The 12,064-nt window shown below is 42.1% G+C and overlaps 1 protein-coding gene across 7 annotated transcripts in view; it reads left to right on the plus strand.

Moving 5' to 3' along the window:
* The window catches only part of arhgap32b (Rho GTPase activating protein 32b), a 93,953-nt gene that overhangs the window by 13,749 nt on the left and 68,140 nt on the right, over positions 1–12,064 (plus strand). For 3 of the 7 annotated variants that reach the window (XM_034549768.1, XM_034549773.1, XM_034549774.1), the window contains exons 2-4: positions 8,900–9,022; positions 9,649–9,728; positions 9,834–9,945. The exons of 2 other annotated variants lie outside the window; for them this stretch is intronic. The gene's annotated coding sequence lies outside the window, so the exon portion shown is untranslated. The remainder of the gene's footprint in view (positions 1–8,899; positions 9,023–9,648; positions 9,729–9,833; positions 9,946–12,064) is intronic. 2 more of the 7 variants (XM_034549769.1, XM_034549771.1) reach the window with 2 other exon arrangements.

Consider the following 12,064-nt stretch of genomic DNA (forward strand, 5'->3'; position numbering starts at 1 on the left):
AGTCTTCCCTGTGTCCTCTGGTTGTTCATTCCCTTAACCTGTCCTCAGCCGCTCCCCTGCCTCCTGTGTGATTGCAAGCCCCGCCCTCATTGTTTCCACCTGTGTCTCGTTCCCCTGTGTATTTAGTCTGTGTCTACTCCTTGTTCTGTGCCAGATCGTCTTTTTTTTTTTTTTTTTGGATTCCCTTGTGTTATGTCGCCTTCCATTCTGAGTTCCTTGCGTAACTTTTTCAGTAAAGAGTTTTTTTCACCTCGCCTCGACTCCTGTATATTCCTCTGCTCCTGAGTCTCTGCCCTCAGAAATGTGACACACATGAGGATCTAAAAGTCAGAATATCAGCTGGTTTAAGTTGCAACGACATGACAAACGAACAGATTCTGAATTGGATACAGTCAGATGTCTGAGAGGACTACTCTATGTTGTAATGGGCTTTCATGCTTTTAGGTTGTCGAAAGTCCTCTTTACAAATATATGTTGTTTTGAAGGAAGAGTTTGTTTTGTCAATGGTAAACAAAACACTGGTTTAACCAGACTGACAGCTGAAAGAGGAGAAGGAGACAAAGATCCCTCTGAGCAACAACTGAATAACAGGAATCAGCTGTCATTGGTAAAATAAAAAAACAAGCATCAAAATGTGTGCAGATTTAAATAGCAACAGCTTCCTGTTACAGATGTAGCCTCTAACAAGCTGCAGTTAACACGCAGGATGTTGCTGTTGAAGAGCTCTTCAAACTTCACAATAGAAAGGGAAGATTAGTCTTGGGTTGGCACTATTGCAATATCATCTTAAAAAAATCAATCTGACTACTGAGCAGAAAGCCCAACATATTTGGAGCCCAGTTACACCGCTGTGTTTTCATCAAGGGGGTCCCTTCCACTTTTCTGGACTGGGAAACAGAAGAAATAGAGTAGGAGTGGTATGCTTTTTGAGTCGTACAAAAGAAACCGATTGTTGTTGTTATACAGCGCACATCAGTGGGGCAGTAAAATGTTGTCGCAGCTCGCCCGGAAGGTTATCGCCAGTCCTGATGCCAGCACGTTTCACACTGGTCTCTAATTTGATATGGCTGCTTGTCTAGATTGAAAAGTCACAACTCCTGGAAGTTTGCAAGTCTTATGAATGAGAAGTGTGTGTTTATTTTGTCATTTAAACTCTTCTTAAGCTTGTCACATTGATTTGTGTGTTATTGAAAGGAGAAGCTGTTTTTTCTTCTTTGTCTTTCTCTAAAGGTCTGAGCGGTGGGTGGCCATGCGCAGCACACGGATAAATTATTCATGTTGAGAAAATGTAGGCAAAAAAGCCTGTTAATGGAGCTTGTCTTTCATGCATACCAAATAGGGCATTTATTAGAAATAAGTTTGACTAAGCTAACGGAGGCCCTGAAACACACAAAGTCATATTTGTCATTACGACTAGGGCTGCAACTAACGATTATTTTAATAATCGATTAATCTGTCGATTATTTGTTCGATGAATCGGATAATAAAACAAAAAACAAAAAAGCATTAATTTCCAACCCTTTATTCAACAGAACTGTGCCAGAAAATGCACAGGTAACGTAACTGACCTCTATGAGCCGTGTCCAACAGCCTTCTGGCACAGAGGAGGGGGAACTCTTTGGTTTCTAATTTGACCATGTAGAACAACTGATAGCCAAAGTCATAAAACGACACGCAGCGATCATAGTGCGGCTTTCTTGGGAGGAAAAGTCGGGAGCAAATATGCAGCAGGATGTGGCTACGAGGTTCGGATTCATATTGTCTGTTCAACATTACACATTCTTATTTAAAGGCCCTGCAGACACATATCGGCACCACTGGCTGCGCAATGAAAGCTGTTCGGCAGAGCAGCAGCTTCAGTGCTCGCCTGTGTCCACACAGGATGCGCTTAGGCAGCGATCGATTATAGGTCACATGGCTGCACTCTGAGCCAAACAGTCACTGCAGTTCCACCACCCTTCGAGTTGTGGTTTCATGTCTAACACGAGGAAATTCAAACGCTCCCTATGTGGACAAGTCTTCAAACGCTTTGTGGAAATCAGTTTTCAGCTGATCGCCAATGACCAGTGACTGGACGATCACTCTCGTTTTTAGATGTGTGTCGCTGCCGCATGATAGTTATTTGTTGGCACACAGTGAAAGTGAAGACACTTGCAATTTGTCACGACTACAAGTCCAAAATAAGCTGCTGAGGAACAACCTAAAAATATTTGGAACAACTACCTTAATCAGACACCTGGAATTATGGTAATTCCCATCATGCCTCTGTGTAATCACAGTGATTACATACAGCCATCAGTACGGTAACGGAGGTTGCATTAACTTGCATTATGATGTTTTCAGGCTCCACTCTATATCACTGAGTAATGCTATCATGATGTGTTCAAATATAGTTTTTGGCCAGAAACAAAGAGCGGCATAAGTGAGAGCCTGTGACGACGATACAACTTATACCCGATGTGTTTATGTTTGTGGATAGCTGATAGTTGCTGCTAGCGAAAGATAACTGTTAAGTAAACTGTTGTTGTTTTAACTAAATTGATAACGTATACGCGGCAGGCATCATTGATGAAGGCGGAGTCCGCCTCCTCTCGTTCCACCGAAGTGCTGCGCTCTGTCCTGCGGTCCATCCATCAAGTGCATTTTAATCCAGGACCATGATGGAGCCGGGTTTCTTGAAATATGTGGCCAGTCCCGGACCTCCCCTCCCGTTGCTGGGTTAGCCCTGATTTTCCTGCAATTGGACACAAGCCAGGAGCAGACTAGATGGTCGAATAGCTGAGAAATTAACAAAAATGAAGGAAAATTGCCGTTGGCTTGGCAACACTTCTTCTGGTGTTTTTTGTTGGCTAACAAACAGATTCAGGTGCACTAGCACCACCCTGTGGACTCAACTAATGCTGACTCTGATTTGCACGTAGCCCTTTAAAAAAACGGGTGCAATGGGATATATGATCCGGCAAACATAGATACAGTGAGTGGATTTTTATGTGTCATTTGAAATGACAAGTGGAGATGGAGCTTGTAGTTGAATGATTGAGCTGTTTTCTTTGATGTTTATTGTTCATGTCATTAGTAAATCTTTACACATGAACAAGAGATTAATGGACTCCAAAATACTCCTGGCTCAAACTGTTTTATACGCCCGGTCAGTGACGCACTTTTGCTGACGGAGAGCAGCACCGGCAAGCCACCCATGTCTCATTAATCAGAGCAGGTGGAGGGAGGGTAATGAAGACGGGACATGCGGGGAAGCATCCAATCAGGGAGCCACCGGTTTGTGCTAGCGTGTGTTCTATTGTTGCGAATGCTGTCAAAGATAATTGACTAGAGAGATGCCGCACTTGGACCCAAGGATTAGTTTTAGCTGAACCCGCCGGTGTTTCCAACACGGCTTTTCCAGGAGATTTATGTTGAAAGCATCCCAGATAAATCACTCATTTATTAGTGTTTGTCACAGTGAGTCAGTGTGCCGTGATGGGGACGACAACGTTTTCCCATCCCACCTCTCTCTACACTGACACTCCTCACTCAGCCAGGCAGAATTATTCCATGGCAGGCCGTTGTGCAGATGCACTGCAGAGGCCACGAAGAGAGCAGATGATGAAGCCCCAAAGCCTTATGAAGTTAGCCCTCTCCTCTCACTGTGTCTTATCTGCCTTGTTTCTGGAGTACCAAGTGATTAGAATGTACAGCTGCTGCCAAGCCTACATTGCAATTAAACTAATAGTTTCCAGTAAAGCAGTCAAGTGGTCTCAGGATGAGAAAATCTGTCTGAATATTTCAAACTGCAGATGCAGGAAGCGGCCCTGGTATTTATTCCACTTGATTAGGCTTACAACCATTAACTGTCATTCTAACACAAGTTGTTTGTCGACTTCTCTTTGCTGGTGCTGATTCCCTTCATTTAGATTCACATCAGATTCAAATAATGTAATGCATTATAAACATACTTATAATGCATTAGAATATGCTTATGGCACTTTAGAATTAGAAGCACTCATGAAAGTGCTGCAGGGATGATGTGTGTGTGTGTGTGTAGGCCAACCAGGAAATTTCCGATTGATACTTTGAATATTGCATACATTTTTATTATACTTCCACTTTGTTCAGCAAGATAATCTTCACGAATGAACGAATATTTTAGTAAAAAGTTAAGCTATAAATGAACTACACCTCGGTCACATGGCCATATGTTACCGCTAAAGGAATCAATATTGGGAAGGAAAGATGGTTTAAAATTCATTCTTAGGAATGTCGGTTCCGGCTTGTTGTGGACATCATTCTTTTATTTGCAATACAAAAACAAAGCTTGTCTGTGTACATGTATTTCTGCATATAAAGATCAGGCTAGAGCGATATTATTAGAATTATTCTATTTGTAGAATTAGATGCCAGTGGTGGCTGTGTTGGATTGTTTCCAACTCGCACAATCCACCTGTTCTCCCACATGCATCACACAATGGGAGGCACCCACTGACGAGTTATATTTATTTGAGAAAGTTGATATAATACAAAATTTACAAGAATCACTCAAATTGAGGATTTATTTTTTTCCGTCGTTCAAAGCTTCATTCAAAAACCTCAATAGAAGCTTTGAATACGAAGTCTTATTGACTTTGGAATCTTTTGAAATTTGATACCGAACCCTAAACACAACCCTCTGCTGGTTAAAGCAGCTTGGCTGTGAGCCTGTTTTACATGCAGCATTGCTCTTTGGTCCGTCACACCTGAGATTGATATTCATTTTCATAGGCGAGAGGTTGTGTGACATCAGTGTTTTCTCACGGTCTCTATCCGGTAATACCTTTTAGTCCTTTTGCACACACATAAAAGCTGGTTGATACCCAGGTTACGGGACCGCCTTACTTAAGTTCACTTTACATAGTTTGCAATAACTTGATTATCTCCGGTAAACTGAGTTTACACGTTGAGGTGTGGACAAATGTGTGGCTGAAGGGTAATGGGAATATAACCAAATAAGCCGATGCGTTCACTGACCACTGGGCTTCATTTCTCCTTTCTTGTGGTCTTTGGTTTAACATGAAGGAGGTTTTACTGTTGCCTTATCAAAACATGTTTAATTTTTCCACCGTCGAGCTGCTCCTTTTTTCAAGCACACCAGTTTGCATCCTCCCCAAAGGACTTTGTGTGCGTGTGCCGAATGGAATCATACAAGCAAAGCAGTGGACCAGGCAGAAGAAAATTTAAAACAGCGGTCCACAACCCCCGGTCCGCGGGTCGGTTGGTACTGGGGTTGCACAGAACGAATAAATGGGGGGGAAAAAAAGAAAAGTTTTTATCAAAGTCGTAAAAATGTTTTATTTTGAAAAAGGATATACACACTGTGACGGCCGGTCCGTGAAAATATTGTCTGACACGAATCCGTGGCTCAAAAAAGGTTGGGGAACGCTGATTTAAAACACTGGGAAGTATCCCAGCTCTGTCAATTGAGTTATGCTCATTCCGATGAGGTGAAGATGTTGTCACGGCAATTTAAATAACCACTATTACCATACTATTAAAGTTGCATGATTAGAGTACATATAAATGCACGCTCTGTCATTTTTGCCTCTCCGGTCTGCTCATTTTTCAACTTTGTTATTTAGAGCCACATCTCGCCTTCTATCGCATCATCTCCTCCGGTAATTCACTAAGCGTGGTCGCCCCGTGCTGAGCCCCTGTTAAAAGGTGGCTTAACAGATTTCAGCCTGCTAATTATCAGGAGAAGTTTGATTTCCCAGAGCTTCCAAATCGGCTACAAGGTCATTCAGTTTCTTTACTTGGATACATTTAGTTGAAGGCCGAGTCACTCGTAGCTTGTAACTTAGAAAAAGGGAGAACGGCCTGTTTTTAGGCTTCCACTGCATATTTGTTGTTGTGCTGAGGGATACGTTTTTTTTTTTACTGCACACGCATAATGTTTTAATGAACTCATCCCCAGTGAGGATTCCCATTTTGGTGTAAGTGCGTGTCCCACAGTAATCTAACTACCACTGGGGTGAGGTCAGCCTCAATCAAGCAGGCATCATTTAAAGGTTGACCATATCAGGGAAGCGCCGATCTGACTTTTAAATTCCAGATACCAGTGCCAATCCAATGTGATGAATAAATACATGGACTAAATTGCTGTCTATGCGATACCAATTGTCACTATACCCGATCAAGCTATTTAAGGTAGTATCTGACTGATATCAGTATCTGTGCATCGCTAGATAAAATCCCCGCCAGTTTGCCCCATCGGACTGGTGTTTTGATAATCCAAAATAGGATTTATGGATTACGTTATTGGTTGATTTTTGTAGCTCTCTTGCAGAGTCCTGTTTTCTGTATTGCTGCATTTCTTTCCTATTGAACTATATACAAGAAATAGGAATCAATAGTCAAAGCCTCACATATTCCGCTGCCTGTGAGTTTAGCTTTCCTGATGCTGACCAAATGTAGCGTAGTTCATCAAATCCTCTGCCTCGTTTCCTGAGTCCCAACCACATGGCAGTGTATTAAACAGGCGTCTGACCAAACACTAGCATGGCACTCCACAGAGGAAGGCCATTCTTTACAGTGCAACTTTCCTGACTTCTGCACAGCTACAAAGTGACAGCCTACATTTCTATCCTGGTTGTATGCTGATATTATTATTATTATTATTTTTATTATTATATAATTAATATATTATTGTTCATTAAATTAAATTTGACCGTATGCCAACTATCTAGTTCCTTGTTTTGAGTGTGACAGTCTGGTAGAAACACAACAATGACTGGTAGAAGGACCACGTGTTACCGGTCAGCTTTCAGCAAAGGGTCCTGCCTTGGCTTAGAATCTGAGGTCATACATATCTGGAAACTTTGTCTGGACTTTGTTTGCTCTGTAAAGATAGAGTGGAGTAATGTCTACCTGAGCAGAGGATGAAGTCACCTGTGTGTGAGCTCACGGTGGTTACTGCTGATAATGCCATCCCGACTAATGGCGTCATCGTGTAAGCGTAGCACCCAACCTCCAGCTCCCCCTCGGGTGAACACTGTTAGCGCTGTTTCCGTGGTTTAGCAGCGTAAGCTGTGAGCCGCCGGCTCAGCGGGAACCATATTAAGAGACGTTGGGAGACGATATACGCTCTTAATTTAATAACTTGCACTATTTCCAAGCCAGCATAAAGTACTTATTTAGAAGAGTGAAGGATTTAGAAAACGCTGTGATGAGAATGAGCATTGTCATTTGCTGCAGTCATGTTCCTGTACTAGTGTTACAGTTTTGTACAGTCATTTGTAGGATACATCCTAGCAGGGGTCACTTCTAGAGCCTTCTAGAGGTTTAGCAAAAGTCAGGTGTCTTTTTGAGGGACCTTTCAGATGAGCCTCGCTACCTGTTCCACTGCTGCACAGACAACTACCTGAACAGAGAATAAAGACTAGATGAGGCTGCTAAACATCAATGTGAATGCGTCCGGCTGCTGATCAGTCAAGCATTTATACAAGGTTTATATGAAGACCCAACTAACAGATGCAAACAGAGACATTTCTCCACTGCCTTTACATTGTTGCTGACAGGGTTCAAGGTTGTTCCACATGTTGAAGAGGCCACGCAGAAAGAGGCTTGTCAGGATGAGAGGAATGTTGAGTGTAGTTCTAGCCTCATTAAACACAAACCACTGGGTGTCGGATGTCTGACAGAGGCATGAGAGAGAGTACATCAGAGCTCAGAATAGGCACCACGGATGCTGCCACACTGCTTAGATATATATAATCCAATCCAAAATGATTCATCAAAGAAAAGGTGGAGGAAGGAGTTTGACATGACTAGTACAATACGTAATTTATAGCAAGTGCTGTTTCCAGGCTATTTACTCCATTGGAGTTTAGATGGTTCCCTATAAGCCTTGTTTTCCCAATGCAATTCTGACTGTATATAAAAAGTGGCTGTAGTCATTGTGATGTCACCCATTGGGTTGTGGACTGCTGTTAGGAAGCCTCGAGTTCGGCATGTTCGCCGCCGCCATCTTGGATTACGGCTGTTGCCGTGTTGATTTTTGCAACCAATGAGCGGAAGTTACTATATCTGGACAGCGGAGGAGTGACGTAGACGCCGTGTATGGCTGTGGTAGCAACCTGTCAATCACAAGGTAACCACGCCCCTAAAGCATACTCTGCTTTATGGTCTATTTGACTCTAAATGGACCATCATTTACTAAATGAACATCATGCTGTATTGAAGAATACTTGAAACTAGAGATTGAGACCATAAACCCATGTTTACTGAGGGAATAAATCAAGAGAGAAGTAGAGTTATTTTCTCATAGACTTCTATACAATCTGACACATCCACATTGGCATATTGGTATATTTGAATATATGTATTTTTCCCTGATGGTCTGAATAAGTCTGTATTTTTCAATATTGAATTTTAGAAATACGGTTGCTTTAAGGATCTCAACAGTTGCTCAATCTTTAATAGAAAGTCGCCAAGTTTGCAACCCTGGTCCTGTGTTGTCGGTAGTTGCAAGGCTCTGAGGAGTCGTAAAGCGAACCCCTTGTTGTTTTCAGCGGCGCCAACAATGATTCCACTTGGAAACGGGAGGGGGGGGGGGGGGGGGATTTGAAAATGTGTCTGTCACTTCAAACCGACTGCTCTGTCTGAGTGAATCATTGAGGACAAAAGTGTGTGGGGGCCACATATATATATATATATATATATATATATATATATTTTTTTTTTTTTATAAATGTTTGAATAAATATTTAAAACATTTTACTGTCACTCTTCAGTGATGTGAACAATTTATGTTTTTCCTGCTGAATTGCACCTTGAAAGTTGAAGTTAACTTCTCCCCCAAAGTTTTTAAGCGCACATCCACATACTTTTGACTCAAAGAACTAAAAAACGTTAATTTTCTGTCCTGAAGATTCTGGAGAGTTTCATGCTGATCCAAGCTGTAGTGCTCCAACTGTGAGTCACATAACATCATCTATGAGACAGATGAATGGGACCTTTACTCCTGGAAACGGCACACGTCAGCATTTTTAAGGTATTGTATACAAAAAAAATAATCACAAATACAATCAATCCTTCAAACAGGAAATATATAGATAGATGAACTAGGCTGATTTGTAAATTCATACAGTTTTGGGAGTTCCAATTAGCGAACTTTGTTCTTAGCGGGGGCAAAGGACATGTTGCCAGATGTGACAACAGCAAAATACATATGAAACAGATGTTTAAAGATATGTGCTACTGCATTGTGGTACTGTAAACATGAGTTTTAATCACTGTAGACAACGTGAATGTAATTGAGGACCCAGGGGAAAGAAAATAAAGTTTTGACACTGTCACAGCCAAATTTCAGTGCATTCTGACAGCACTGCTATGATGGAGCTGCATGCTGCTCGGGTGGTGAATACATTTTCTGTATTGATTTAATACCCTCTTGATAGGTCTGCAGAACAACCTTTACACATTGCTACTCTGCTGTCCATATCAGAAGCCATGACACGGCTACACACTGCTGCCATTCAGCGAGGCAGTGAGACACACTGCTGAAGAGTGTTGCAAAGTCCATGGGAAGTTGAAAGCTGTTGCTGGGAGCCCGAGAACTGGCTCTGAAGTGCCAAGGAGACCAAATTGTCTAATTTGCATCTCAATATGTTTGAATAGCGGGGGCTTTCAATTGAGCGAGAATGGGGAAGCGGGGGCTACCCTGGAGGGGCTGTGTTCATCAGACATTCTTTGAAGGGGTAGGTGAAACAATCTGTACTTCTAATGCCTCATTGCCACCGCATGGTACAGTTCCACTCACTTTTGGTACCAGGTACGTTACTAAATGTCTTTTTCCACTGCAGATATTACCCCATCTCATCATCTGATTGTCATAGTGGTGCCGCGCACAACTGCCGTGACACCATTATCAATGCAACACACTGGGTCCTTTCATCGGCAACCGAACAGAGGAATGTATGTGCCTCCATAAATTGACGGTAGCATTGCCATTTCCAACTCGGCGGGTTTTTGACAGGTGCGGCGTTCTTACGCATTTCGTTGTCGGTTTTCTGACTAGTGGTCTGCAGTGTTTTAACTCCACCCTCTAGTATCGGCACAGCTCACTTGGAACCTTGGCCGCGGTGGTACCAAAGAGTACCAGGTTTTATCCACAAATTCTAAAAAACCAAAAGGGTATGGTGGAAACACAGCAATATACCCTGTGTAGTGTTTCAGCAACTATGAGATGGATTACCATGGTATCTTGAGCACACATTCATTGTCCCCACAGGATGAAGCCTACTGAGCCTTGTGGTAGGGTTCTACAGTTCTGGATCTTACGTCAGCTGTTCACCACAGGCTGCTTCTGGGGGTTTTCCCAACCATCAAATAGTCTGAATAGTGGAATATTTGGTCCAGCCCCAACTACATCCTCACATGGAACCACGTCAAGTTTGAAGCAAGTCAGTCGCTCTCACCAACATCAGCGTACTGGAATGACAGTTGCCTCCAGTGATAAATAAGGCAATATTAAGCACTGAGGATTGCTGGTTGCACTGAAAGTTCAGGCCTGGCAGTCTGCCACAACTGGCTGAATGTGGTGGACACAGTCCTTTTGTGTTTGATAAGCAAGTAGTACAAATTTAGACAATATGCGAACATCCTGGTTTGTTGTTCTTTCTGCTTATCATGCTTGAGAATCCGATCCCTAGTTAATCTGAACACACAATGATTACTGCAGCAGTAAATGTGTTGCCTGAGTAATTGAATGTGCGGCGCACATTCAATTACTCAGGCTACAGCTGTCGCCATCTTCTTTGATGTGTACAGTTACCACTGCTTTTTGAAACCGTGACTGTCAGGTTCATACGCACATAACACAGCAGACGGACTCTCCTCGTCCAGGTGTGATTACAGACAACTGCTCCCTCACTGTCGTTCTTGCTGGTCTGGCACCAGAAAATAACTTTGAAGTGAACCCACGTACTGTATGGCTCTTGATAAAGTTATTTTATCAGTAGCGTACCTTTTTTATATATGTCGGCGGGCTGCCTGGAGGTTTCCGTAGCTACGATTTTGCTGCCACTTGTCAAATTGTTGTCATTGTAGATTAGTTGTTCCTTTTGTAGATGAGTCCATAAATCATTTTTCTACCCAGTTATTTTAGCTAACAATACTGGCAGAGACATAAAGTTGTAATGACGTACAAGATGGTGCTTATTCGTAGGGCTGGGCAATAATTCAATATGATAATTCATTGTCTTTCAACAGAATCATATTGTGATATTGTGACACATACTAACAACTTTATGACACAATCTGAAATAAAAATAATTCTGCTTATGGGAATACCCTCAGTGCAGTTAAATCAAAGTCATAGAAAATATTTATACATTTTTGTTCTGTGATATCTTTTGAAAATTATTTTGCACTAAAGGTCTTAAATCGAGAAATGTAATTCTCTGTTAAGTATTTAATTTTCAAAGGAGTAATGAAAACCATGTGCTTTTTATATATAGTTTATATATGTATTGAATTGCAAGACAGTATGCTATCTAGGGATATACAATGAAACTTCTGCGCTACTGAAGAGACAAAAAAAAGTTTCCTCATCACTCCACACATATCTGACGTAACCTTCCTCACATCAGTCCATGAAACAAACACACGTCATATTTACATCAGTTTTCGCCTGTGCTTTGCACTGCTCTGGTTCTCCAACTCGACGGCCCAACTTCTAATAATCACATACCGGTAGTGGATTGAAACGTGGCTACAGACGCTACTGTCTTTAATAAACTCAGAATTGCAGCGCCATACACCGCTCCGGTTAACATTTCCTGGCTCAAACCTGTGATGAGACAGAATCTTGGATTCTAATGAGAATGAAGGATCTCTACTATGCAGAAACAAATCTCGTCTTGATTTGTTATCTCCTGCGAGCCCCGGCTCTGTCCTTTTCTCAAGGTCGGCCATTTTATGGGTTTTCTGCTGCATCAGGTATTTGTGGGAAGCTCAGCCGGCTCTGCCTGGCATACACAAACTCGTGTCCTCTTTTTCAAAATAGATGCGTATCGTCACGCCCTCGGCATAT

Source organism: Cyclopterus lumpus, chromosome 14 (genome assembly GCF_009769545.1).
Source record: "Cyclopterus lumpus isolate fCycLum1 chromosome 14, fCycLum1.pri, whole genome shotgun sequence".
NCBI classification, from domain to species: Eukaryota; Metazoa; Chordata; class Actinopteri; order Perciformes; family Cyclopteridae; genus Cyclopterus; species Cyclopterus lumpus.